The 27448-nt window shown below is 57.9% G+C and overlaps 1 protein-coding gene across 2 annotated transcripts in view; it reads left to right on the forward strand.

The window, feature by feature from the left end:
- The window catches only part of LOC142479733 (inactive tyrosine-protein kinase PEAK1-like), a 77879-nt gene that overhangs the window by 4511 nt on the left and 45920 nt on the right, over positions 1-27448 (forward strand). Inside the window, exon 2 of one of the 2 annotated variants that reach the window (XM_075582610.1) lies at positions 20419-20475. The exons of the other annotated variant lie outside the window; for it this stretch is intronic. The gene's annotated coding sequence lies outside the window, so the exon portion shown is untranslated. The remainder of the gene's footprint in view (positions 1-20418; positions 20476-27448) is intronic. 2 annotated transcript variants of the gene reach the window in all.

A 27448-nucleotide genomic window follows, 5' to 3' on the forward strand; every position in this document is an offset into this window, starting at 1 on the left:
TTTCCCCCCCCTCTCTTTCCCCCCCCCCGCCCCCTCTCTGGCGGGGAATGGGTTAGTGTAGCGATGCTCTGCAGGTCTCTGGCAGGGAAGGGGTTAGTGGAGCGATGCTCTGCAGGTCCCTGGCAGGGAAGGGCTTAGTGGAGCGATGCTCTGCAGGTCTCTGGCAGGGAATGGGTTAGTGGAGCGATGCTCTGCATGTCTCGGGAAGGGGTTAGTGGAGCGATGCTCTGCAGGTCTCTGGCAGGGAAGGGGTTAGTGGAGCGATGCTCTGCAGGTCTCTGGCAGGGAAGGATTAGTGGAGCGATGCTCTGCGGGTCTCTGGCAGGGAAGGGGTTAGTTTTTTGCGGAATGCTCCTCCCGAAGTCCGGGCTCCTCCCACACCGGGGACTGAGTCACACCGGGAAGCGGGCGTGAGAGCGTGCGCAGTTCAGGCTTAATCACCACTCAACCAAACCAGATGGGGGAACTAGTAATGTGTCATCGGCTGCTATATCCCAGATCACACACGTCCCGGTCATTCGGTCACTTCGCCCCCGTGTGGGTCTGACTTAGAGGTGGCGGATTCGTATCCTCCTCAGATTGTCCGGTTCCGAGAGAGAGACTTCAATGGATTGTGTGCACACTCAAAATGGGGGAAAGCCAGAGCAGCACCCAACGTGTCGGTGCATTCAGGCACCTTCATCAGGTGGCTGTGCTTGTGCGCACCGACGCGTTGGGTGCTGCTGACGTTTTGAAGTCATTAAAATGGCCCGTTGAATTTTCCCTGTTTTGGGTGCGCGTGACTCTTTGTTGACCTAGCACCCATCCTCTGCATTGCTTTTAGACCCCTAGTTGGGGCATCCCAAGTGGCTGCACCTAATCCTCTATCTTGTATTGTGCCTGACCCAGAGCGCACCTGTGGTACCCGCCTGGGAGATATGCTAATGTATTGCAAAGTGTATGTCAGCGAGTCCCCTCCCACACTTCCTGACAGGCTTCCCACACCAACAGCAGAGCTGGGAATACGCCCCAAGGCACAACCTAATGACTGGCATGGGGTCAGAACCAACTGGACTAGAACCCACAACCCGTGCTTTCCTAGGTCGCAGCTCTAGCTTCCCCGTATGGGGTCAATCTGCAATTGCCCTGGAGGTGTATACTGATTAAACCCTTTGGTGCCGGATGGACCACAGATCTGCACTTACTTGTGTGTGTGTGTGTGTGTGTGTTTGTGTGTGTGTGTGTGTGTGTGTGTGTGTGTGTGTGTGTATATCACACGGCCCTGATGGAAGTCTCTGTGTGGGCTGAAACGTTGGTTATGCATGTGGATATGTCATGCTAAAATGTCACCGTGCAGCGTCTCGCCTCCCTTACCGTGCAGCGTCTCGCCTCCCTTACCGTGCAGCGTCTCGCCTCCCTTACCGTGCCGCGCCCTCCTTACCGTGCAGCGTCTCGCCCTCCCTTACCGCGCAGCGTCTCGTCTCCCTTACCGTGCAGCGCCTCCCTTGCCGTGCAGCGCCTCCCTTACCGTGCGGCGCCTCCCTTACCGTGCGGCGCCTCCCTTAACGGGCAGCGCCTCCCTTACCGCGCAGCGTCTCGCCTCCCTTAGCGTGCGGCGTCTCCTTACCGTTCAGCGCCTCCCTTACCGTGCAGCGCCTCCCTTACCGTGCAGCGTCTCCCCTTACCGTGCAGCTCCTCCCTTACCGTGCGGCGCCTCCCTTACCGTGCCGCGTCTCCCTTACCGTGCAGGGCCTCCCTTACGTGCAGCGCCTCCCTTACCGTGCCGCGTCTCCCTTACCGTGCGGCGCCTCCCTTACCGTGCCGCGTCTCCCTTACCGTGCAGGGCCTCCCTTACCGTGCAGCGCCTACCGTGCCGCGTCTCCCTTACCGTGCAGGGCCTCCCTTACCGTGCGCGCCTCCCTTACCGGTGCCGCGTCTCCCTTACCGTGCAGGGCCTCCCTTACCGTTCAGCGCCTCCCTTACCGTGCAGCGCCTCCCTTACCGTGCAGCGTCTCCCTTACCGTGCCGCGCTTACCGTGCAGCGCCTCCCTTACCGTGCAGCTCCTCCCTTACCGTGCCGCGCCTCCCTTACCGTGCGGCGCCTCCCTTACCGTGCAGCGCCTCCCTTTACCGTGCCGCGTCTCCCTTACCGTGCAGGGCCTCCCTTACCGTTCAGCGCCTCCCTTACCGTGCAGCGCCTCCCTTACCGTGCAGCGTCTCCCTTACCGTGCAGCTCCTCCCTTACCGTGCCGCGCCTCCCTTACCGTGCGGCGCCTCCCTTACCGTGCAGGGCCTCCCTTACCGTGCAGCGCCTCCCTTACCGTGCCGCGTCTCCCTTACCGTGCAGCGCCTCCCTTACCGTGCCGCGCCTCCCTTACCGTGCAGCTCCTCCCTTACCGTGCCGCGCCTCCCTTACCGTGCAGCTCCTCCTTACCGTGCCGCGCCTCCCTTACCGTGCAGCGCCTCCCTTACCGTGCAGCGCCTCCCTTACCGTGCCGCGCCTCCCTTACCGGGCAGCGCCTCCCTTACCGTGCCGCGCCTCCTTACCGTGCCGCGCCTCCTTACCGGCAGCGCCTCCCTTACCGTGCCGCGCCTCCCTTACCGTGCAGGGCCTCCCTTACCGTGCAGCGCCTCCCTTACCGTGCCGCGCCTCCCTTACCGGGCAAGCGCCTCCCTTACCGTGCCGCGCCTCCCTTACCGTGCCGCGCCTCCCTTACCGGGCAGCGCCTCCTTACCGTGCCGCGCCTCCCTTACCGTGCCGCGCCTCCCTTACCGTGCGGCGCCTCCCTTACCGTGCCGCGCCTCCCTTACCCGTGCCGCGCCTCCCTTACCGTGCCGCGCCTCCCTTACCGTGCCGCGCCTCCCTTACCGTGCGGCGCCTCCCTTACCGTGCCGCGCCTCCCTTACCGTGCAGCGCCTCCCTTACCGTGCCGCGCCTCCCTTACCGTGCCGCGCCTCCCTTACCGTGCCGCGCCTCCCTTACCGTGCCGCGCTTACCGTGCCGCGCCTCCCTTACCGTGCCGCGCCTCCCTTACCGTGCAGCGTTGCGCCTCCCTTACCGTGCCGCGCCTCCCTTACCGTGCAGCGCCTCCCTTACCGTGCAGCGCCTCCCTTACCGTGCCGCGCTTCCCTTACCGTGCAGCGCCTCCCTTACCGTGCCGCGCCTCCCTTACCGTGCAGCGCCTCCCTTACCGGTGCAGCGCCTCCCTTACCGTGCCGCGTCTCCCTTACCGTGCCGCGCCTCCCTTACCGTGCCGCGCTTCCCTTACCGTGCAGCGCCTCCCTTACCGTGCCGCGCCTCCCTTACCGTGCAGCTCCCATACCGTGCCGCGCCTCCCTTACCGTGCCGCGTCTCCCTTACCGTGCCGCGCCTCCCTTACCGTGCCGCGTCTCCCTTACCGTGCAGCGCCTCCCTTACCGTGCCGCGCCTCCTTACCGTGCGCGTCTCCCTTACCGTGCAGCGCCTCCCTTACCGTGCCGCGCCTCCCTTACCGTGCCGCGTCTCCCTTACCGCGCAGCGCCTCCCTTACCGCGCGGCGCCTCCTTACCGCGCGGCGCCTCCCTTACCGTGCGGCGCCTCCCTTACCGTGCGGCGCCTCCCTTACCGTGCGGCGCCTCCCTTACCGTGCGGCGCCTCCCTTACCGTGCGGCGCCTCCCTTACCCGTGCGGCGCCTCCCTTACCGTGCGGCGCCTCCCTTACCGTGCAGCGCCCTCCTTACCGTGCAGCGCCTCCCTTACCGTGCAGCGCCTCCCTTACCGTGCAGCGCCTCCCTTACCGTGCAGCGCCTCCCCTTACCGTGCCGCGCCTCCTTTACCGTGCGGCGCCTCCCTTACCGTGCGGCGCCTCCCTTACCGTGCGGCGCCTCCCTTACCGTGCCGCGCCTCCTTACCGTGCCGCGCCTCCCTTACCGTGCCGCGCCTCCCTTACCGTGCCGCGCCTCCCTTACCGTGCCGCGCCTCCTTACCGTGCCGCGCCTCCCTTACCGTGCGGCGCCTCCCTTACCGGGCGGCGCCTCCCTTACCGTGCGGCGCCTCCCTTACCGTGCGGCGCCTCCCTTACCGTGCCGCGCCTCCCTTACCGTGCCGCGCCTCCCTTACCGTGCCGCGCCTCCCTTACCGTGCAGCGCCTCCCTTACCGGGCAGCGCCTCCCTTACCGGGCAGCGCCTCCCTTACCGTGCAGCGCCTCCCTTACCGTGCCGCGCCTCCCTTACCGTGCGGCGCCTCCCTTACCGTGCGGCGCCTCCCTTACCGTGCGGCGCCTCCCTTACCGTGCGGCGCCTCCCTTACCGTGCGGCGCCTCCCTTACCGTGCCGCGCCTCCCTTACCGTGCGGCGCCTCCCTTACCGTGCGGCGCCTCCCTTACCGTGCGGCGCCTCCCTTACCGTGCGGCGCCTCCCTTACCGTGCAGCGCCTCCCTTACCGTGCAGCGCCTCCCTTACCGTGCAGCGCCTCCCTTACCGTGCCGCGCCTCCCTTACCGTGCCGCGTCTCCCTTACCGGGCAGCGCCTCCCTTACCGTGCAGCGCCTCCCTTACCGTGCAGCGCCTCCCTTACCGTGCAGCGCCTCCCTTACCGTGCCGCGCCTCCCTTACCGTGCCGCGCCTCCCTTACCGTGCCGCGCCTCCCTTACCGTGCCGCGCCTCCCTTACCGTGCAGCGCCGCGCCTCCTTTCCGTGCGGCGCCTCCCTTACCGTGCCGCGCCTCCCTTACCGTGCGGCGCCTCCCTTACCGTGCGGCGCCTCCCTTACCGTGCAGCGCCTCCCTTACCGTGCAGCGCCTCCCTTACCGTGCCGCGCCTCCCTTACCGTGCAGCGCCTCCCTTACCGGGCAGCGCCTCCCTTACCGTGCAGCGCCTCCCTTACCGTGCAGCGCCTCCCTTACCGTGCAGCGCCTCCCTTACCGTGCAGCGCCTCCCTTACCGTGCCGCGCCTCCCTTACCGTGCCGCGCCTCCCTTACCGTGCAGCGCCGCGCCTCCTTTCCGTGCCGCGCCTCCCTTACCGTGCCGCGCCTCCCTTACTGTGCGGCGCCTCCCTTACCGTGCAGCGTTGCGCCTCCCTTACCGTGCCGCGCCTCCCTTACCGTGCGGCGCCTCCCTTACCGTGCAGCGTTGCGCCTCCCTTACCGTGCGGCGCCTCCCTTACCGTGCAGCGTTGCGCCTCCCTTACCGTGCGGCGCCTCCCTTACCGTGCAGCGTTGCGCCTCCCTTACCGTGCGGCGCCTCCCTTACCGTGCGGCGCCTCCCTTACCGTGCGGCGCCTCCCTTACCGTGCGGCGCCTCCCTTACCGTGCGGCGTCTCCCTTACCGTGCGGCGCCTCCCTTACCGTGCGGCGCCTCCCTTACCGTGCCGCGCCTCCCTTACCGTGCGGCGCCTCCCTTACCGTGCGGCGCCTCCCTTACCGTGCGGCGCCTCCCTTACCGTGCGGCGCCTCCCTTACCGTGCGGCGCCTCCCTTACCGTGCGGCGCCTCCCTTACCGTGCGGCGCCTCCCTTACCGTGCGGCGCCGCGCCTCGCTCTGTCTCTCTCGCGACACTTATATATATATATATAAACAATTGTACATACAGTATGTATTTCCATGTATCTGTTTTATTTACATTTCTCTCCTATGCTATTTATCTATATTAGTTTTCCAAAGACCAACGTTCTGAGTCACTACTGACACGAGAGAACTCTCTTCCCATGAGTGCTAAAGGCCATGTCCATACATACTGATATATGGATATATAGATATGCATATGTACACACAGCTGTCTCTTACACATACACATACTCCATGTAACTCCATCCCTACACACCAATAGGGACCACATCGTATCCACACGCACTTTTAGTTATGCCACAGCCTCTTACATTCCCACACCATTGATATACACTCTCACTCCACACACACCTTTTGTAAAGTGCTGTATACACTGTGTGCTCTTTACCAATTTATATTACAGACAGACACACACACTCTTACATCAACAACATTCAGGGACCATTTAACACCTCAAGTCATAAAACGCATACTGCACAGGGGGAAGGGATAAACTTCAATCACAGATCACATTCCAGGATGCACTGTTTTAAAGTTAAAAGCCCTTTTTTGGCTTCATTCATTGTAACACCGCTGGAAGAAGAGATCAGTGTACAGTATCTCGAACGCTCGCACGGATAAAAGCATTTCGTTAGCCACAGAACGGTATCGACTATGTGCTTTTTATTTTATAGATATATACACACACACACACACACACACATAATCCACAATGTTATTTCCATCTAGTGTGTGTGTGAGATATATATATATTTATATATATATATATATCTCTCTCACACACACACACACTAGATGGAAATAACATTGTGGATTATGTGTGTGTGTGTGTGTGTGTGTATATATCTATAAAATAAAAAGCACATAGTCGATACCGTTCTGTGGCTAACGAAATGCTTTTATCCGTGCGAGCTTTCGAGATACACTGATCTCTTCTTCCAGCGGTGTTACTTCACTGTGTGTGTGTATATGTGTGTGTGTGTGTGTGTGTGTGTGTGTGTGTGTGTATATATATATATATATATATATATATATATATATATATATATATATATATATATATATATATATATATATATACCTGTGTGTATGTGTACAATATTTACACTGTACGTCCCAGGCAGGGAAGGGTTAAGCCGCAGGTTCCCTCCTGGGTCAGTGGATGGAAACTGATGGCATTGATCGGATATTGATCTGCCCGATCCTGGGACAGGGCGTAAATTATCCCCCCCCCCCCTCCCACCTCCCCTCCACCAGACGTGAACCTGTGTCGCCCTCCTACACCCCCCAACCTAGCTATGGGTTACACCCTGGGACGGACGGTGCCACACAGCTTCCTTCACTGGGGGCAGTCAGGCGCTCTGGGGAGTTTGCCTGTTACTGGGCACGTGGAGGATGAGCTAGTCTGGGGAGGGGTGGGGGTGGGGGGGTTAGAGTTGGGTTCAGTTATTCCACAGCCTGGCCAATAAAGCACCCGCTCAGCACTATTCTGCTGCCCGGGGCATCTGCCCAGTCACACAGAGCCAGAGTGAGGGGGAGGCTGGCACTGCCACTGCCCTCATTATTCCGCAGCTGTGTTTATATGTCAGGTTTAGCAGTGTGTGAGGGGGAGGCTGGCACTGTGTGTATAGGAGTATTAGGGGAGCAGTGTGTGAGGGGGAGGCTGGCACTGTGTGTGTACGGGTATTAGGGGAGCAGTGTGTGAGGGGGAGGCTGGCACTGTGTGTATATGGGTGTTAGGGGAGCAGTGTGTGAGGGGGAGGCTGGCACTGTGTGTATATGGGTATTAGGGGAGCAGTGTGTGAGGGGGAGGCTGGCACTGTGTGTATATGGGTGTTAGGGGAGCAGTGTGTATATGGGTATTAGGGGTGGCAGTGTGAGGGGGAGGCTGGCACTGTGTGTGTACGGGCATTAGGGGAGCAGTGTGTGAGGGGGAGGCTGGCACTGTGTGTATATGGGTGTTAGGGGAGCAGTGTGTGAGGGGGAGGCTGGCACTGTGTGTATATGGGTGTTAGGGGAGCAGTGTGTGAGGGGGAGGCTGGCACTGTGTGTATATGGGTATTAGGGGAGCAGTGTGTGAGGGGGAGGCTGGCACTGTGTGTGTACGGGCATTAGGGGAGCAGTGTGTGAGGGGGAGGCTGGCACTGTGTGTGTACGGGCATTAGGGGAGCAGTGTGTGAGGGGGAGGCTGGCACTGTGTGTGTACGGGCATTAGGGGAGCAGTGTGTGAGGGGGAGGCTGGCACTGTGTGTGTACGGGTATTAGGGGAGCAGTGTGAGGGGGAGGCTGGCACTGTGTGTATATGGGTATTAGGGGAGCAGTGTGTGAGGGGGAGGCTGGCACTGTGTGTATATGGGTATTAGGGGAGCAGTGTGTGAGGGGGAGGCTGGCACTGTGTGTATAGGAGCATTAGGGGAGCAGTGTGTGAGGGGGAGGCTGGCACTGTGTGTATATGGGTATTAGGGGAGCAGTGTGAGGGGGAGGCTGGCACTGTGTGTATATGGGTATTAGGGGAGCAGTGTGAGGGGGAGGCTGGCACTGTGTGTATATAGGTATTAGGGGAGCAGTGTGTGAGGGGGAGGCTGGCACTGTGTGTATAGGAGCATTAGGGGAGCAGTGTGTGAGGGGGAGGCTGGCACTGTGTGTATATAGGTATTAGGGGAGCAGTGTGTGAGGGGGAGGCTGGCACTGTGTGTATAGGAGCATTAGGGGAGCAGTGTGTGAGGGGGAGGCTGGCACTGTGTGTATATGGGTATTAGGGGAGCAGTGTGTGAGGGGGAGGCTGGCACTGTGTGTATATGAGTATTAGGGGAGCAGTGTGAGGGGGAGGCTGGGACTGTGTGTATAGGAGCATTAGCGTAACCGTGTGTGAGGGGGAGGCTGGCACTGTGTGTATATGGGTGTTAGGGGAGCAGTGTGTGAGGGGGAGGCTGGCACTGTGTGTATAGGAGTATTAGGGGAGCAGTGTGTGAGGGGGAGGCTGGCACTGTGTGTATATGGGTGTTAGGGGAGCAGTGTGTGAGGGAGAGGCTGGCACTGTGTGTATAGGAGTATTAGGGGAGCAGTGTGTGAGGGGGAGGCTGGCACTGTGTGTATAGGAGCATTAGGGGAGCAGTGTGTGAGGGGGAGGCTGGCACTGTGTGTATATGAGTATTAGGGGAGCAGTGTGTGAGGGGGAGGCTGGCACTGTGTATGAGTATTAGGGGAGCAGTGTGTGAGAGGGAGGCTGGCACTGTGTGTATGAGTATTAGGGGAGCAGTGTGTGAGTGGGAGGCTGGCACTGTGTGTATAGGAGTATTAGGGGAGCAGTGTGAGGGGGAGGCTGGCACTGTGTGTATATGGGTGTTAGGGGAGCAGTGTGTGAGGGGGAGGCTGGCACTGTGTGTATATGGGTGTTAGGGGAGCAGTGTGTGAGGGGGAGGCTGGCACTGTGTGTATATGGGTATTAGGGGAGCAGTGTGTGAGGGGGAGGCTGGCACTGTGTGTGTACGGGCATTAGGGGAGCAGTGTGTGAGGGGGAGGCTGGCACTGTGTGTGTACGGGTATTAGGGGAGCAGTGTGAGGGGGAGGCTGGCACTGTGTGTATACGGGTGTTAGGGGAGCAGTGTGTGAGGGGGAGGCTGGCACTGTGTGTATATAGGTATTAGGGGAGCAGTGTGTGAGGGGGAGGCTGGCACTGTGTGTATAGGAGCATTAGGGGAGCAGTGTGTGAGGGGGAGGCTGGCACTGTGTGTATATAGGTATTAGGGGAGCAGTGTGTGAGGGGGAGGCTGGCACTGTGTGTATAGGAGCATTAGGGGAGCAGTGTGTGAGGGGGAGGCTGGCACTGTGTGTATATGGGTGTTAGGGGAGCAGTGTGAGGGGGAGGCTGGCACTGTGTGTATAGGGGTATTAGGGGAGCAGTGTGAGGGGGAGGCTGGGACTGTGTGTATAGGAGTATTAGCATAACCGTGTGTGAGGGGGAGGCTGGCACTGTGTGTATATGGGTGTTAGGGGAGCAGTGTGTGAGGGGGAGGCTGGCACTGTGTGTATAGGAGTATTAGGGGAGCAGTGTGTGAGGGGGAGGCTGGCACTGTGTGTATAGGAGTATTAGGGGAGCAGTGTGTGAGGGGGAGGCTGGCACTGTGTGTATAGGAGCATTAGGGGAGCAGTGTGTGAGGGGGAGGCTGGCACTGTGTGTATATGAGTATTAGGGGAGCAGTGTGTGAGGGGGAGGCTGGCACTGTGTATGAGTATTAGGGGAGCAGTGTGTGAGAGGGAGGCTGGCACTGTGTGTATGAGTATTAGGGGAGCAGTGTGTGAGTGGGAGGCTGGCACTGTGTATAGGAGTATTAGGTGAGCAGTGTATGAGGGGGAGGCTGGCACTGTGTGTATAGGAGTATTAGGGGAGCAGTGTGTGAGGGGGAGGCTGGCACTGTGTATTTGAGTATTAGGGGAGCAGTGTGTGAGGGGGAGGCTGGCACTGTGTGTATAGGAGTATTAGGGGAGCAGTGTGTGAGGGGGAGGCTGGCACTGTGTGTATAGGAGTATTAGGGGAGCAGTGTGTGAGGGGGAGGTTGGCACTGTGTGTATATGGGTATTAGGGGAGCAGTGTGTGAGGGGGAGGCTGGCACTGTGTGTATAGGAGTATTAGGGGAGCAGTGTGTGAGGGGGAGGCTGGCACTGTGTATATGAGTATTAGGGGAGCAGTGTGTGAGGGGGAGGCTGGCACTTTGTGTATATGGGTGTTAGGGGAGCAGTGTGTGAGGGGGGCTGGCACTGTGTGTATAGGAGTATTAGGAGAGCAGTGTGTGAGGGGGAGGCTGGTACTGTGTGTATAGGAGTATATGGGGAGCAGTGTGTGAGGGGGAGGCTGGCACTCTGTATATGGGTGTTAGGGGAGCAGTGTGTGAGGGGGAGGCTGGCACTGTGTGTATATGGGTATTAGGGGAGCAGTGTGTGAGAGGGAGGCTGGCATTGTGTATAGGAGTATTAGGGGAGCAGTGTGTGAGGGGGAGGCTGGCACTGTGTGTATAGGAGTATTAGGGGAGCAGTGTGTGAGGGGGAGGCTGGCACTGTGTGTATATGGGTATTAGGGGAGCAGTGTGTGATGGGGAGGCTGGCACTGTGTGTATATGGGTATTAGGGGAGCAGTGTGTGAGAGTGAGGCTGGCACTGTGTGTATATGAGTATTAGGGGAGCAGTGTGTGAGGGGGAGGCTGGCACTGTGTGTATATGGGTATTAGGGGTGGCAGTGTGTGAGAGTGAGGCTGGCACTGTGTGGATATGAGTATTAGGGGAGCAGTGTGTGAGGGGGAGGCTGGCACTGTGTGTATAGGAGCATTAGGGGAGCAGTGTGTGAGGGGGAGGCTGGCACTGTGTGTATAGGAGCATTAGGGGAGCAGTGTGTGAGGGGAGGCTGGCACTGTGTGTATAGGAGCATTAGGGGAGCAGTGTGTGAGGGGAGGCTGGCACTGTGTGTATATGGGTATTAGGGGAGCAGTGTGTGAGAGGGAGGCTGGCACTGTGTATAGGAGTATTAGGGGAGCAGTGTGTGAGGGGAGGCTGGCACTGTGTGTATAGGAGCATTAGGGGAGCAGTGTGTGAGGGGGAGGCTGGCACTGTGTGTATATAGGTATTAGGGGAGCAGTGTGTGAGGGGGAGGCTGGCACTGTGTGTATAGGAGCATTAGGGGAGCAGTGTGTGAGGGGGAGGCTGGCACTGTGTGTATATGGGTATTAGGGGAGCAGTGTGAGGGGGAGGCTGGCACTGTGTGTATAGGGGTATTAGGGGAGCAGTGTGAGGGGGAGGCTGGGACTGTGTGTATAGGAGTATTAGCGTAACCGTGTGTGAGGGGGAGGCTGGCACTGTGTGTATATGGGTGTTAGGGGAGCAGTGTGTGAGGGGGAGGCTGGCACTGTGTGTATAGGAGTATTAGGGGAGCAGTGTGTGAGGGGGAGGCTGGCACTGTGTGTATATGGGTGTTAGGGGAGCAGTGTGTGAGGGGGAGGCTGGCACTGTGTGTATATGGGTGTTAGGGGAGCAGTGTGTGAGGGAGAGGCTGGCACTGTGTGTATAGGAGTATTAGGGGAGCAGTGTGTGAGGGGGAGGCTGGCACTGTGTGTATAGGAGCATTAGGGGAGCAGTGTGTGAGGGGGAGGCTGGCACTGTGTGTATATGAGTATTAGGGGAGCAGTGTGTGAGGGGGAGGCTGGCACTGTGTATGAGTATTAGGGGTGGCAGTGTGTGAGGGGGAGGCTGGCACTGTGTGTGTATGAGTATTAGGGGAGCAGTGTGTGAGTGGGAGGCTGGCACTGTGTATAGGAGTATTAGGTGAGCAGTGTGTGAGGGGGAGGCTGGCACTGTGTGTATAGGAGTATTAGGGGAGCAGTGTGTGAGGGGGAGGCTGGCACTGTGTGTATAGGAGCATTAGGGGAGCAGTGTGTGAGGGGGAGGCTGGCACTGTGTGTATAGGAGCATTAGGGGAGCAGTGTGTGAGGGGAGGCTGGCACTGTGTGTATAGGAGCATTAGGGGAGCAGTGTGTGAGGGGAGGCTGGCACTGTGTGTATATGGGTATTAGGGGAGCAGTGTGTGAGAGGGAGGCTGGCACTGTGTATAGGAGTATTAGGGGAGCAGTGTGTGAGGGGAGGCTGGCACTGTGTGTATAGGAGCATTAGGGGAGCAGTGTGTGAGGGGGAGGCTGGCACTGTGTGTATATAGGTATTAGGGGAGCAGTGTGTGAGGGGGAGGCTGGCACTGTGTGTATAGGAGCATTAGGGGAGCAGTGTGTGAGGGGGAGGCTGGCACTGTGTGTATATGGGTATTAGGGGAGCAGTGTGAGGGGGAGGCTGGCACTGTGTGTATAGGGGTATTAGGGGAGCAGTGTGAGGGGGAGGCTGGGACTGTGTGTATAGGAGTATTAGCGTAACCGTGTGTGAGGGGGAGGCTGGCACTGTGTGTATATGGGTGTTAGGGGAGCAGTGTGTGAGGGGGAGGCTGGCACTGTGTGTATAGGAGTATTAGGGGAGCAGTGTGTGAGGGGGAGGCTGGCACTGTGTGTATATGGGTGTTAGGGGAGCAGTGTGTGAGGGGGAGGCTGGCACTGTGTGTATATGGGTGTTAGGGGAGCAGTGTGTGAGGGAGAGGCTGGCACTGTGTGTATAGGAGTATTAGGGGAGCAGTGTGTGAGGGGGAGGCTGGCACTGTGTGTATAGGAGCATTAGGGGAGCAGTGTGTGAGGGGGAGGCTGGCACTGTGTGTATATGAGTATTAGGGGAGCAGTGTGTGAGGGGGAGGCTGGCACTGTGTATGAGTATTAGGGGAGCAGTGTGTGAGAGGGAGGCTGGCACTGTGTGTATGAGTATTAGGGGAGCAGTGTGTGAGTGGGAGGCTGGCACTGTGTATAGGAGTATTAGGTGAGCAGTGTGTGAGGGGGAGGCTGGCACTGTGTGTATAGGAGTATTAGGGGAGCAGTGTGTGAGGGGGAGGCTGGCACTGTGTATTTGAGTATTAGGGGAGCAGTGTGTGAGGGGGAGGCTGGCACTGTGTGTATAGGAGTATTAGGGGAGCAGTGTGTGAGGGGGAGGCTGGCACTGTGTGTATAGGAGTATTAGGGGAGCAGTGTGTGAGGGGGAGGCTGGCACTGTGTGTATATGGGTATTAGGGGAGCAGTGTGTGAGAGGGAGGCTGGCATTGTGTATAGGAGTATTAGGGGAGCAGTGTGTGAGGGGGAGGCTGGCACTGTGTGTATAGGAGTATTAGGGGAGCAGTGTGTGAGGGGGAGGCTGGCACTGTGTGTATATGGGTATTAGGGGAGCAGTGTGTGAGAGTGAGGCTGGCACTGTGTGTATATGAGTATTAGGGGAGCAGTGTGTGAGGGGGAGGCTGGCACTGTGTGTATATGGGTATTAGGGGTGGCAGTGTGTGAGAGTGAGGCTGGCACTGTGTGGATATGAGTATTAGGGGAGCAGTGTGTGAGGGGGAGGCTGGCACTGTGTGTATAGGAGCATTAGGGGAGCAGTGTGTGAGGGGGAGGCTGGCACTGTGTGTATAGGAGCAGTGTGTGAGGGGAGGCTGGCACTGTGTGTATAGGAGCATTAGGGGAGCAGTGTGTGAGGGGAGGCTGGCACTGTGTGTATATGGGTATTAGGGGAGCAGTGTGTGAGAGGGAGGCTGGCACTGTGTATAGGAGTATTAGGGGAGCAGTGTGTGAGGGGAGGCTGGCACTGTGTGTATAGGAGCATTAGGGGAGCAGTGTGTGAGGGGGAGGCTGGCACTGTGTGTATAGGAGTATTAGGGGAGCAGTGTGTGAGGGGAGGCTGGCACTGTGTGTATAGGAGTATTAGGGGAGCAGTGTGTGAGGGGGAGGCTGGCACTGTGTGTATATGGGTATTAGGGGAGCAGTGTGTGAGAGGGAGGCTGGCACTGTGTATAGGAGTATTAGGGGAGCAGTGTGAGGGGAGGCTGGCACTGTGTGTATAGGAGCATTAGGGGAGCAGTGTGTGAGGGGGAGGCTGGCACTGTGTGTATAGGAGCATTAGGGGAGCAGTGTGTGAGGGGGAGGCTGGCACTGTGTGTATATGGGTATTAGGGGAGCAGTGTGAGGGGGAGGCTGGCACTGTGTGTATATGGGTATTAGGGGAGCAGTGTGTGAGGGGGAGGCTGGCACTGTGTGTATATGGGTGTTGGGGGAGCAGTGTGTGAGGGGGAGGCTGGCACTGTGTGTATATGGGTGTTGGGGGAGCAGTGTGTGAGGGGGAGGCTGGCACTGTGTGTATATGGGTATTAGGGGTGGCAGTGTGTGAGAGTGAGGCTGGCACTGTGTGTATAGGAGCATTAGGGGAGCAGTGTGTGAGGGGGAGGCTGGCACTGTGTGTATAGGAGCATTAGGGGAGCAGTGTGTGAGGGGGAGGCTGGCACTGTGTGTATAGGAGCATTAGGGGAGCAGTGTGTGAGGGGAGGCTGGCACTGTGTGTATAGGAGCATTAGGGGAGCAGTGTGTGAGGGGAGGCTGGCACTGTGTGTATATGGGTATTAGGGGAGCAGTGTGTGAGAGGGAGGCTGGCACTGTGTATAGGAGTATTAGGGGAGCAGTGTGTGAGGGGAGGCTGGCACTGTGTGTATAGGAGCATTAGGGGAGCAGTGTGTGAGGGGGAGGCTGGCACTGTGTGTATAGGAGCATTAGGGGAGCAGTGTGTGAGGGGGAGGCTGGCACTGTGTGTATATAGGTATTAGGGGAGCAGTGTGTGAGGGGAGGCTGGCACTGTGTGTATAGGAGCATTAGGGGAGCAGTGTGTGAGGGGGAGGCTGGCACTGTGTGTATAGGAGTATTAGGGGAGCAGTGTGTGAGGGGAGGCTGGCACTGTGTGTATAGGAGTATTAGGGGAGCAGTGTGTGAGGGGGAGGCTGGCACTGTGTGTATATGGGTATTAGGGGAGCAGTGTGTGAGAGGGAGGCTGGCACTGTGTATAGGAGTATTAGGGGAGCAGTGTGTGAGGGGAGGCTGGCACTGTGTGTATAGGAGCATTAGGGGAGCAGTGTGTGAGGGGGAGGCTGGCACTGTGTGTATAGGAGCATTAGGGGAGCAGTGTGTGAGGGGGAGGCTGGCACTGTGTGTATATGGGTATTAGGGGAGCAGTGTGAGGGGGAGGCTGGCACTGTGTGTATATGGGTATTAGGGGAGCAGTGTGTGAGGGGGAGGCTGGCACTGTGTGTATATGGGTGTTGGGGGAGCAGTGTGTGAGGGGGAGGCTGGCACTGTGTGTATATGGGTGTTAGGGGAGCAGTGTGTGAGGGGGAGGCTGGCACTGTGTGTATATGGGTGTTAGGGGATTAGTGTGTGAGGGGGAGGCTGGCACTGTGTGTATATGGGTGTTGGGGGAGCAGTGTGTGAGGGGGAGGCTGGCACTGTGTGTATATGGGTGTTGGGGGAGCAGTGTGTGAGGGGGAGGCTGGCACTGTGTGTATATGGGTGTTGGGGGAGCAGTGTGTGAGAGGGAGGCTGGCACTGTGTATATGAGTATTAGGGGAGCAGTGTGTGAGGGGGAGGCTGGCACTGTGTATATGAGTATTAGGGGAGCAGTGTGTGAGGGGGAGGCTGGCACTGTGTATATGAGTATTAGGGGAGCAGTGTGTGAGGGGGAGGCTGGCACTGTGTGTATATGGGTATTAGGGGAGCAGTGTGTGAGGGGGGGCTGGCACTGTGTGGATATGAGTATTAGGGGAGCAGTGTGTGAGGGGGAGGCTGGCACTGTGTGGATATGGGTATTAGGGGAGCAGTGTGTGAGGGGGAGGCTGGCACTGTGTGTATATGGGTGTTAGGGGAGCAGTGTGTGAGGGGGAGGCTGGCACTGTGTGTATATGGGTGTTAGGGGAGCAGTGTGTGAGGGGGAGGCTGGCACTGTGTATATGAGTATTAGGGGAGCAGTGTGTGAGGGGGAGGCTGGCACTGTGTGTATAGGAGTATTAGGGGGGCAGTGTGTGAGGGGGAGGCTGGCACTGTGTGTATGGGTATTAGGGGAGCAGTGTGTGAGGGGGAGGCTGGCACTGTGTGTATATGGGTATTAGGGGTGGCAGTGTGTGAGGGGGAGGATGGCACTGTGTGTATATGGGTATTAGGGGAGCAGTGTGTGAGGGGGAGGCTGGCACTGTGTGGATATGAGTATTAGGGGAGCAGTGTGTGAGGGGGAGGCTGGCACTGTGTGGATATGGGTGTTAGGGGAGCAGTGTGTGAGGGGAGGCTGGCACTGTGTGTATATGGGTGTTAGGGGAGCAGTGTGTGAGGGGGAGGCTGGCACTGTGTGTATATGGGTGTTAGGGGAGCAGTGTGTGAGGGGGAGGCTGGCACTGTGTATATGAGTATTAGGGGAGCAGTGTGTGAGGGGGAGGCTGGCACTGTGTGTATAGGAGTATTAGGGGGGCAGTGTGTGAGGGGGAGGCTGGCACTGTGTGTATGGGTATTAGGGGAGCAGTGTGTGAGGGGGAGGCTGGCACTGTGTGTATATGGGTATTAGGGGTGGCAGTGTGTGAGGGGGAGGATGGCACTGTGTGTATATGGGTATTAGGGGAGCAGTGTGTGAGGGGGAGGCTGGCACTGTGTGGATATGAGTATTAGGGGAGCAGTGTGTCAGGGGGAGGCTGGCACTGTGTGTATATGGGTGTTAGGGGAGCAGTGTGTGAGGGGAGGCTGGCACTGTGTGTATAGGGGTATTAGGGGAGCAGTGTGTGAGGGGGAGGCTGGCACTGTGTGTATATGGGTATTAGGGGTGGCAGTGTGTGAGGGGGAGGCTGGCACTGTGTGTATATGGGTGTTAGGGGAGCAGTGTGTGAGGGGGAGGCTGGCACTGTGTGTATATGGGTATTAGGGGTGGCAGTGTGTGAGGGGGAGGCTGGCACTGTGTGTATATGGGTATTAGGGGTGGCAGTGTGTGAGGGGGAGGCTGGCACTGTGTGTATATGGGTATTAGGGGAGCAGTGTGTGAGGGGGAGGCTGGCACTGTGTGTATATGGGTATTAGGGGTGGCAGTGTGTGAGGGGGAGGCTGGCACTGTGTGTATATGGGTATTAGGGGTGCAGTGTGTGAGGGGGAGGCTGGCACTGTGTGTATATGGGTATTAGGGGTGGCAGTGTGTGAGGGGGAGGCTGGCACTGTGTGTATATGGGTATTAGGGGAGCAGTGTGTGAGGGGGAGGCTGGCACTGTGTGTATATGGGTATTAGGGGAGCAGTGTGTGAGGGGGAGGCTGGCACTGTGTGTATATGGGTATTAGGGGAGCAGTGTGTGAGGGGGAGGCTGGCACTGTGTGGATATGAGTATTAGGGGAGCAGTGTGTGAGGGGGAGGCTGGCACTGTGTGTATAGGAGTATTAGGGGAGCAGTGTGTGAGGGGGAGGCTGGCACTGTGTGTATAGGGGTATTAGGGGAGCAGTGTGAGGGGGAGGCTGGCACTGTGTGTATAGGAGTATTAGGGGAGCAGTGTGTGAGGGGGAGGCTGGCACTGTGTGTATATGGGTGTTAGGGGAGCAGTGTGTGAAGGGGAGGCTGGCAGTGTGTGAAGGGGAGGCTGGCACTGTGTGTATATGGGTATTAGGGCTGGCAGTGTGTGAGGGGGAGGCTGGCACTGTGTGGATATGAGTATTAGGGGAGCAGTGTGTGAGGGGGAGGCTGGCACTGTGTGTATATGGGTATTAGGGGAGCAGTGTGTGAGGGGGAGGCTGGCACTGTGTGTATGGGTATTAGGGGAGCAGTGTGTGAGGGGGAGGCTGGCACTGTGTGTATATGGGTATTAGGGGAGCAGTGTGTGAGGGGGAGGCTGGCACTGTGTGTATACGGGTGTTAGGGGAGCAGTGTGTGAAGGGGAGGCTGGCACTGTGTGTATATGGGTATTTGGGGAGCAGTGTGTGAGGGGGAGGCTTGCACTGTGTGTATACGGGTGTTAGGGGAGCAGTGTGTGAGGGGGAGGCTGGCACTGTGTGTATATGGGTATTAGGGGAGCAGTGTGTGAGGGGGAGGCTGGCACTGTGTGTATATGGGTATTAGGGGAGCAGTGTGTGAGGGGGAGGCTGGCACTGTGTGTATATGGGTATTAGGGGAGCAGTGTGTGAGGGGGGGCTGGCACTGTGTGGATATGAGTATTAGGGGAGCAGTGTGTGAGGGGGAGGCTGGCACTGTGTGTATATGGGTATTAGGGGTGGCAGTGTGTGAGGGGGAGGCTGGCACTGTGTGGATATGGGTATTAGGGGAGCAGTGTGTGAGGGGGAGGCTGGCACTGTGTGTATATGGGTGTTAGGGGAGCAGTGTGTGAGGGGGAGGCTGGCACTGTGTGTATATGGGTGTTAGGGGAGCAGTGTGTGAGGGGGAGGCTGGCACTGTGTGTATATGGGTATTAGGGGAGCAGTGTGTGAGGGGGAGGTTGGCACTGTGTGTATATGGGTATTAGGGGAGCAGTGTGTGAGGGGGAGGCTGGCACTGTGTGTATATGGGTGTTAGGGGAGCAGTGTGTGAGGGGGAGGCTGGCACTGTGTATATGAGTATTAGGGGAGCAGTGTGTGAGGGGGAGGCTGGCACTGTGTGTATAGGAGTATTAGGGGGCAGTGTGTGAGGGGGAGGCTGGCACTGTGTGTATATGGGTATTAGGGGAGCAGTGTGTGAGGGGGAGGCTGGCACTGTGTGTATATGGGTATTAGGGGTGGCAGTGTGTGAGGGGGAGGCTGGCACTGTGTGTATATGGGTATTAGGGGAGCAGTGTGTGAGGGGGAGGCTGGCACTGTGTGGATATGAGTATTAGGGGAGCAGTGTGTGAGGGGGAGGCTGGCACTGTGTGTATATGGGTGTTAGGGGAGCAGTGTGTGAGGGGAGGCTGGCACTGTGTGTATAGGGGTATTAGGGGAGCAGTGTGTGAGGGGGAGGCTGGCACTGTGTGTATATGGGTGTTAGGGGAGCAGTGTGTGAGGGGGAGGCTGGCACTGTGTGTATATGGGTATTAGGGGTGGCAGTGTGTGAGGGGGAGGCTGGCACTGTGTGTATATGGGTATTAGGGGTGGCAGTGTGTGAGGGGGAGGCTGGCACTGTGTGTATATGGGTATTAGGGGAGCAGTGTGTGAGGGGGAGGCTGGCACTGTGTGTATATGGGTTTTAGGGGTGGCAGTGTGTGAGGGGGAGGCTGGCACTGTGTGTATATGGGTATTAGGGGAGCAGTGTGTGAGGGGGAGGCTGGCACTGTGTGTATATGGGTATTAGGGGTGGCAGTGTGTGAGGGGGAGGCTGGCACTGTGTGTATATGGGTATTAGGGGAGCAGTGTGTGAGGGGGAGGCTGGCACTGTGTGTATATGGGTATTAGGGGAGCAGTGTGTGAGGGGGAGGCTGGCACTGTGTGTATATGGGTATTAGGGGAGCAGTGTGTGAGGGGGAGGCTGGCACTGTGTGTATATGGGTATTAGGGGAGCAGTGTGTGAGGGGGAGGCTGGCACTGTGTGTATACGGGTGTTGGGGGAGCAGTGTGTGAGGGGGAGGCTGGCACTGTGTGTATAGGAGTATTAGGGGGGCAGTGTGTGAGGGGGGGCTGGCACTGTGTGTATAGGAGTATTAGGGGGGCAGTGTGTGAGGGGGGGCTGGCACTGTGTGGATATGAGTATTAGGGGAGCAGTGTGTGAGGGGGAGGCTGGCACTGTGTGTATATGGGTATTAGGGGTGGCAGTGTGTGAGGGGGAGGCTGGCACTGTGTGTATATGGGTATTAGGGGTGCAGTGTGTGAGGGGGAGGCTGGCACTGTGTGTATAGGAGTATTAGGGGGGCAGTGTGTGAGGGGGGGCTGGCACTGTGTGGATATGAGTATTAGGGGAGCAGTGTGTGAGGGGGAGGCTGGCACTGTGTGTATATGGGTATTAGGGGTGGCAGTGTGTGAGGGGGAGGCTGGCACTGTGTGTATATGGGTATTAGGGGTGCAGTGTGTGAGGGGGAGGCTGGCACTGTGTGTATATGGGTATTAGGGGAGCAGTGTGTGAGGGGGAGGCTGGCACTGTGTGTATATGGGTATTAGGGGAGCAGTGTGTGAGGGGGAGGCTGGCACTGTGTGTATATGGGTATTAGGGGAGCAGTGTGTGAGGGGGAGGCTGGCACTGTGTGTATATGGGTATTAGGGGAGCAGTGTGTGAGGGGGAGGCTGGCACTGTGTGTATATGGGTATTAGGGGAGCAGTGTGTGAGGGGGAGGCTGGCACTGTGTGTATATGGGTGTTGGGGGAGCAGTGTGTGAGGGGGAGGCTGGCACTGTGTGTATATGGGTGTTGGGGGAGCAGTGTGTGAGGGGGAGGCTGGCACTGTGTGTATACGGGTGTTGGGGGAGCAGCCTCCCATTCCCCTGAGATGTTGTCCCGCCGGATTTTCAGGTTTGATTCACACCCCTGTGTTGTCCCCGCAGACTGAGCGCTGACACCGGGATTATCCCATCGCCCGAGAAAACCTCCCAAGGAACAAGGTGAGGCCCCAACTCCTCTCCGTGTGTGTGTGTGTGTGTGTGTGTGTGTGTGTGTGTGTGTGTGTGTGTGTGTGTGTGTGTGTGTGTGTGTGTGTGTGTGTGTGTGTGTGAGTGTGACCCCCTCACTGTGTGTGTAATAGTATTAGGGATGGCAGTGTGTGTGTGTGTAACCCCCTCACTGTGTGTGTAATAGTATTAGGGGTGGCTGTGTGTGTAACCCCCTCACTGTGTGTGTGTGTGTGTGTGTGTGTGTGTGTGTGTGTGTGTGTGTGACCCCCTCACTGCGTGTGTAATAGTATTAGGGATGGCAGTGTGTGTAACCCCCTCACTGTGTGTGTAATAGTATTAGGGATGGCTGTGTGTGTGTGTGTGTGTGTAACCCCCTCACTGCGTGTGTAATAGTATTAGGGGTGGCAGTGTGTGTGTGTGTGTGTGTGTGTGTATATAATAGTTTTAGGGGTGGAAGTGGGTGTTGTACCCCCTCCTGCGTGTGTTAATAGGACAGGGGATCCCTTCGGTGGAAGTGCGGGAAGGGGTTAATAGGACAAGGGGTCCCTCTGCCGTGAAAGTGCGGGAGGGGTTAATATTTATTTATTTTATTTATTTATAAAATATTTTACCAGGAAGTAATACATTGAGTTACCTCTCGTTTTCAAGTATGTCCTGGGCACAGAGGGTCCCTCTGTGGCAGTGCAGGAGGGGTTAATAGGACAGGGGGTCCCTCTGCGGGAGTGTGGGAGGGGTTAATAGGACAGGGGGTCCCTTCGATGGAAGTGCGGGAAGGGGTTAAAAGGACAAGGGGTCCCTCTGCCGTGGAAGTGCGGGAGGGGTTAATAGGACAGGGGGTCCCTCTGCCGTGGAAGTGCGGGAGGGGTTAATAGGACAGGGGGTCCCTCCACGGTGGAAGTGCGGGAGGGGTTAATAGGACAGGGGCTCCCTCCGGTGGAAGTGCGGGAGGGGTTAATAGGACAGGTGCTCCCTCCGTTGGAAGTGCGGGAAGAGGTTAATAGGACAGGGGGTCCCTCTCTGGGAGTGCGGGAGGGGTTAATAGGACAGGGGGTCCCTCTGTGGGAGTGCGGGAGGGGTTAATAGGACAGGGGCTCCGTCTGGGAGTGCGGGAGGGGTTAATAGGACAGGGGCTCCGTCTGGGAGTGCGGGAGGGGTTAATAGGACAGGGGCTCCCTCCGGTGGAAGTGCGGGAGGGGTTAATAGGACAGGGGTCCCTGTGCGGGAGGGGTTAATAGGACAGGGGCTCTCTCCGGTGGAAGTGCGGGAGGGGTTAATAGGACAGGGGCTCTCTCCGGTGGAAGTGCGGGAGGGGTTAATAGGACAGGGGCTCCCTCCGGTGGAAGTGCGGGAGGGGTTAATAGGACAGGGGCTCCCTCCGGTGGAAGTGCGGGAGGGGTTAATAGGACAGGGGCTCCCTCCGGTGGAAGTGCGGGAGGGGTTAATAGCACAGGGGCTCCCTCCGGTGGAAGTGCGGGAGGGGTTAATAGCACAGGGGCTCCCTCCGGTGGAAGTGCGGGAGGGGTTAATAGCACAGGGGCTCCCTCCGGTGGAAGTGCATCCATTAGCAGCGGAAGATGATCTGTCTGTAATGGCTTGTGTTACCCCAGGGAGCATGATCTGTTAGAATAACATCCGCCCCTCCCCGTATCCTCCACGGGACCCCCTCCCCCCCTTCTCCCCGTATCCTCCACGGGACCCCCTCCCCCCTACACCCCCTTCTCCCCGTATCCTCCACGGGACCCCCTCCCCCCTACACCCCCTTCTCCCCGTATCCTCCACGGGACCCCCTCCCCCCTACACCCCTTTCTCCCCGTATCCTCTACGGGACCCCCTCCCCCCTACACCCCTTTCTCCCCGTATCCTCTACGGGACCCCCTCCCCCCTACACCCCCTTCTCCCCAATCCTAAGATACTGCTAAGGTGCCGTGCTCCATCATGGGCTATGCAGTCCTAGAGGTGCCAGGCTCTGTATTCCAGTTCTAGTGATCGAATCCTTCCAGTCCTAGAGGTGCCAGGCTCTGTATTCCAGTTCTAGTGAGCGAATCCTTCCAGTCCTAGAGGTGCCAGGCTCTGTATTCCAGTTCTAGTGAGCGAATCCTTCCAGTCCTAGAGGTGCCAGGCTCTGTATTCCAGTTCTAGTGAGCGAATCCTTCCAGTCCTAGAGGTGCCAGGCTCTGTATTCCAGTTCTAGTGAGCGAATCCTTCCAGTCCTAGAGGTGCCAGGCTCTGTATTCCAGTTCTAGTGAGCGAATCCTTCCCGTCCGAGAGGTGGCCAGCTTTGGAGACCACCTCCAAATTCTCTGAACCTTAGAGGTGCCAGGCTCTGTTTTCCGGTGACATGGTTCGGTTCTAGAGGTGACAAAACTCCTGAAGAAGCGTCATATGACACGAAACGCGTAGAGGTGATGTCATCACGCAGCGGGGAGCGAGCGTGACGACGGAAGCCCAGCCTGCTGCGGATACCAGCGGTCTAACACTGGGGGTGTTCTCCTTCATATGTCAGCAGTAATATAATCCTCTGCCCCCCCGTACTTACCTAGTGTTAGTTCTGTGGGTTTGACTTGAGAATTCCTCATTGTGCACAGACTGTTCTGGGTCTACAGATCCTGTGTGATCTTTTTTATTATTTCATGTATTTTATGGGGTATTGTTATTTTGAGTCAATTTATAAAGCTTTGGAATATTGACTGATGGTTCTTTTCTCTTTTGCGCTTCCTTTTTGTGTATCGGTTCTAGGGTTGCCAGGCTCTGTTCTCCAGTGACATGGTTCGGTTCTAGAGGTGCCAGGCTCTGTTCTCCAGTGACATGGTTCGGTTCTAGAGGTGTCAGGCTCTGTTCTCCAGTGACATGGTTCGGTTCTAGATGTGTCAGGCTTTTTTTAGCTGCAACACCATCCTAGAGGTGATAGGCTCTGTATTCTAATGAGAGAGCCCTAAAGGTGGCAGGCTCTGTGTCCAGCCCTAAAGGTGGCATGCTCTGTGTCCAACCCTAAAGGTGGCAGGCTCTGTGTCCAGCCCTAAAGGTGGCAGGCTCTGTGTCCGGCCCTAAAGGTGGCATGCTCTGTGTCCGGCCCTAAAGGTGGCATGCTCTGTGTCCAACCCTAAAGGTGGCAGGCTCTGTGTCCAGCCCTAAAGGTGGCAGGCTCTGTGTCCAGCCCTAAAGGTGGCAGGCTCTGTGTCCGGCCCTAAAGGTGGCAGGCTCTGTGTCCGGCCCTAAAGGTGGCAGGCTCTGTGTCCAACCCTAAAGGTGGCAGGCTCTGTGTCCAGCCCTAAAGGTGGCAGGCTCTGTGTCCAGCCCTAAAGGTGGCAGGCTCTGTGTCCGGCCCTAAAGGTGGCAGGCTCTGTGTCCGGCCCTAAAGGTGGCAGGCTCTGTGTCCAACCCTAAAGGTGGCAGGCTCTGTGTCCGGCCCTAAATGTGGCAGGCTCTGTGTCCGGCCCTAAAGGTGGCAGGCTCTGTGTCCGGCCCTAAAGGTGCCGGGCTCTGTGTCCAGCCCTAAAGGTGGCAGGCTCTGTGTCCAGCCCTAAAGGTGCCGGGCTCTGTCCAGCCCTAAAGGTGGCAGGCTCTGTGTCCAGCCCTAAAGGTGGCATGCTCTGTGTCCGGCCCTAAAGGTGCCGGGCTCTGTGTCCAGCCCTAAAGGTGGCAGGCTCTGTGTCCGGCCCTAAAGGTGGCAGGCTCTGTGTCCAGCCCTAAAGGTGGCAGGCTCTGTGTCCAGCCCTAAAGGTGGCAGGCTCTGTGTCCAGCCCTAAAGGTGGCATGCTCTGTGTCCAGCCCTAAAGGTGCCGGGCTCTGTGTCCAGCCCTAAAGGTGGCAGGCTCTGTGTCCAGCCCTAAAGGTGCCGGGCTCTGTGTCCAGCCCTAAAGGTGCCGGGCTCTGTGTCCAGCCCTAAAGGTGGCAGGCACTGTGTCCAGCCCTAAAGGTGGCAGGCTCTGTGTCCGGCCCTAAAGGTGGCAGGCTCTGTGTCCGGCCCTAAAGGTGCCGGGCTCTGTGTCCAGCCCTAAAGGTGGCAGGCTCTGTGTCCAGCCCTAAAGGTGCCGGGCCCTGTGTCCAGCCCTAAAGGTGGCATGCTCTGTGTCCAGCCCTAAAGGTGCCGGGCTCTGTGTCCAGCCCTAAAGGTGGCAGGCTCTGTGTCCAGCCCTAAAGGTGCCGGGCTCTGTGTCCAGCCCTAAAGGTGGCAGGCTCTGTGTCCAACCCTAAAGGTGGCAGGCTCTGTGTCCGGCCCTAAAGGTGGCAGGCTCTGTGTCCAGCCCTAAAGGTGCCGGGCTCTGTGTCCAGCCCTAAAGGTGGCAGGCTCTGTGTCCAGCCCTAAAGGTGGCAGACTCTGTGTCCAGCCCTAAAGGTGGCAGGCTCTGTGTCCAACCCTAAAGGTGCCGAGCTCTGTGTCCAGCCCTAAAGGTGCCGGGCTCTGTGTCCAGCCCTAAAGGTGGCAGGCTCTGTGTCCCTGTGACAGTGTGGCAGTTCTATGTCCCTGTGACAGTGTGTCTCTGTGTCTCTGTGACAATTCTAGAGGTAGCAGGCTCTGCCCCTGTGACAGTCCTAGAGGTGGCAGGCTCTGTATCCTAGTGACACTGTCCTAGAGGTGTTGGTGTGGGGACAGTGCCCTGGGGGTGCTGAGTCAGGGTCTCTGTCTGTTCTGTAAGCCCTGGATATACATCCCCCCCCCCCCCTCTCGCTCAGGAACATGTGTCTGTAATTGCATAGGGACATGTGAGGGTCAGTACAGGAATAGGAGAGAGGTGCAGGGCAGGATGGTGGTGCAGTGACAGAGCTGTGTGTGTGTGGGGTTAGTACAGGAATGGCAGAGAGGTGCAGGGCAGGATGGAGGTGCAGTGACAGAGCTGTGTGTGGGGTTAGTACAGGAATGGCAGAGAGGTGCAGGGCAGGATGGAGGTACAGTGACAGAGCTGTGTGTGGGGTTAGTACAGGAATGGCAGAGAGGTGCAGGGCAGGATGGAGGTGCAGTGACAGAGCTGTGTGTGTGTGGATTTAGTACAGGAATGGCAGAGAGGTGCAGGGCAGGATGGAGGTGCAGTGACAGAGCTGTGTGTGTGTGGATTTAGTACAGGAATGGCAGAGAGGTGCAGGGCAGGATGGTGGTGCAGTGACAGAGCTGTGTGTGTGTGGGGTTAGTACAGGAATGGCAGAGAGGTGCAGGGCAGGATGGAGGTGCAGTGACAGAGCTGTGTGTGTGGTTAGTACAGGAATAGCAGAGAGGTGCAGGGCAGGATGGTGGGCAGTGACAGAGCTGTGTGTGTGTGGATTTAGTACAGGAATGGCAGAGAGGTGCAGGGCAGGATGGAGGTGCAGTGACAGAGCTGTGTGTGGGGTTAGTACAGGAATGGCAGAGAGGTGCAGGGCAGGATGGAGGTGCAGTGACAGAGCTGTGTGTGTGTGGATTTAGTACAGGAATGGCAGAGAGGTGCAGGGCAGGATGGTGGTGCAGTGACAGAGCTGTGTGTGTGGTTAGTACAGGAATAGCAGAGAGGTGCAGGGCAGGATGGAGGTGCAGTGACAGAGCTGTGTGTGGGGTTAGTACAGGAATAGCAGAGAGGTGCAGGGCAGGATGGAGGTGCAGTGACAGAGCTGTGTGTGGGGTTAGTACAGGAATGGCAGAGAGGTGCAGGGCAGGATGATGGTGCAGTGACAGAGCTGTGTGTGGGGTTAGTACAGGAATGGCAGAGAGGTGCAGGGCAGGATGGAGGTGCAGTGACAGAGCTGTGTGTGGGGTTAGTACAGGAATAGCAGAGAGGTGCAGGGCAGGATGGAGGTGCAGTGACAGAGCTGTGTGTGGGGTTAGTACAGGAATGGCAGAGAGGTGCAGGGCAGGATGGAGGTGCAGTGACAGAGCTGTGTGTGGGGTTAGTACAGGAATGGCAGAGAGGTGCAGGGCAGGATGGAGGTGCAGTGACAGAGCTGTGTGTGGGGTTAGTACAGGAATGGCAGAGAGGTGCAGGGCAGGATGGTGGTGCAGTGACAGAGCTGTGTGTGTGTGGGGTTAGTACAGGAATGGCAGAGAGGTGCAGGGCAGGATGGAGGTGCAGTGACAGCTGTGTGTGTGGTCTGTTCAGGAATAGCAGAGAGGTGCAGGGCAGGATGGTGGTGCAGTGACAGAGCTGTGTGTGGGGTTAGTACAGGAATGGCAGAGAGGTGCAGGGCAGGATGGTGGTGCAGTGACAGAGCTGTGTGTGGGGTTAGTATAGGAATAGCAGAGAGGTGCAGGGCAGGATGGAGGTGCAGTGACAGAGCTGTGTGTGGGGTTAGTACAGGAATAGCAGAGAGGTGCAGGGCAGGATGGTGGTGCAGTGACAGAGCTGTGTGTGTGTGGGGTTAGTACAGGAATGGCAGAGTGGTGCAGGGCAGGATGGTGGGCAGTGACAGAGCTGTGTGTGTGTGGATTTAGTACAGGAATGGCAGAGAGGTGCAGGGCAGGATGGAGGTGCAGTGACAGAGCTGTGTGTGTGTGGATTTAGTACAGGAATGGCAGAGAGGTGCAGGGCAGGATGGTGGTGCAGTGACAGAGCTGTGTGTGTGTGGGGTTAGTACAGGAATGGCAGAGAGGTGCAGGGCAGGATGGAGGTGCAGTGACAGAGCTGTGTGTGTGGTTAGTACAGGAATAGCAGAGAGGTGCAGGGCAGGATGGAGGTGCAGTGACAGAGCTGTGTGTGGGGTTAGTACAGGAATAGCAGAGAGGTGCAGTGACAGAGCTGTGTGTGGGGTTAGTACAGGAATGGCAGAGAGGTGCAGGGCAGGATGATGGTGCAGTGACAGAGCTGTGTGTGGGGTTAGTACAGGAATGGCAGAGAGGTGCAGGGCAGGATGGAGGTGCAGTGACAGCTGTGTGTGTGGTCTGTTCAGGAATAGCAGAGAGGTGCAGGGCAGGATGGTGGTGCAGTGACAGAGCTGTGTGTGGGGTTAGTACAGGAATGGCAGAGAGGTGCAGGGCAGGATGGTGGTGCAGTGACAGAGC

Source organism: Ascaphus truei, unplaced genomic scaffold (assembly GCF_040206685.1).
Source record: "Ascaphus truei isolate aAscTru1 unplaced genomic scaffold, aAscTru1.hap1 HAP1_SCAFFOLD_241, whole genome shotgun sequence".
In the NCBI taxonomy this organism is placed as follows: Eukaryota; Metazoa; Chordata; class Amphibia; order Anura; family Ascaphidae; genus Ascaphus; species Ascaphus truei.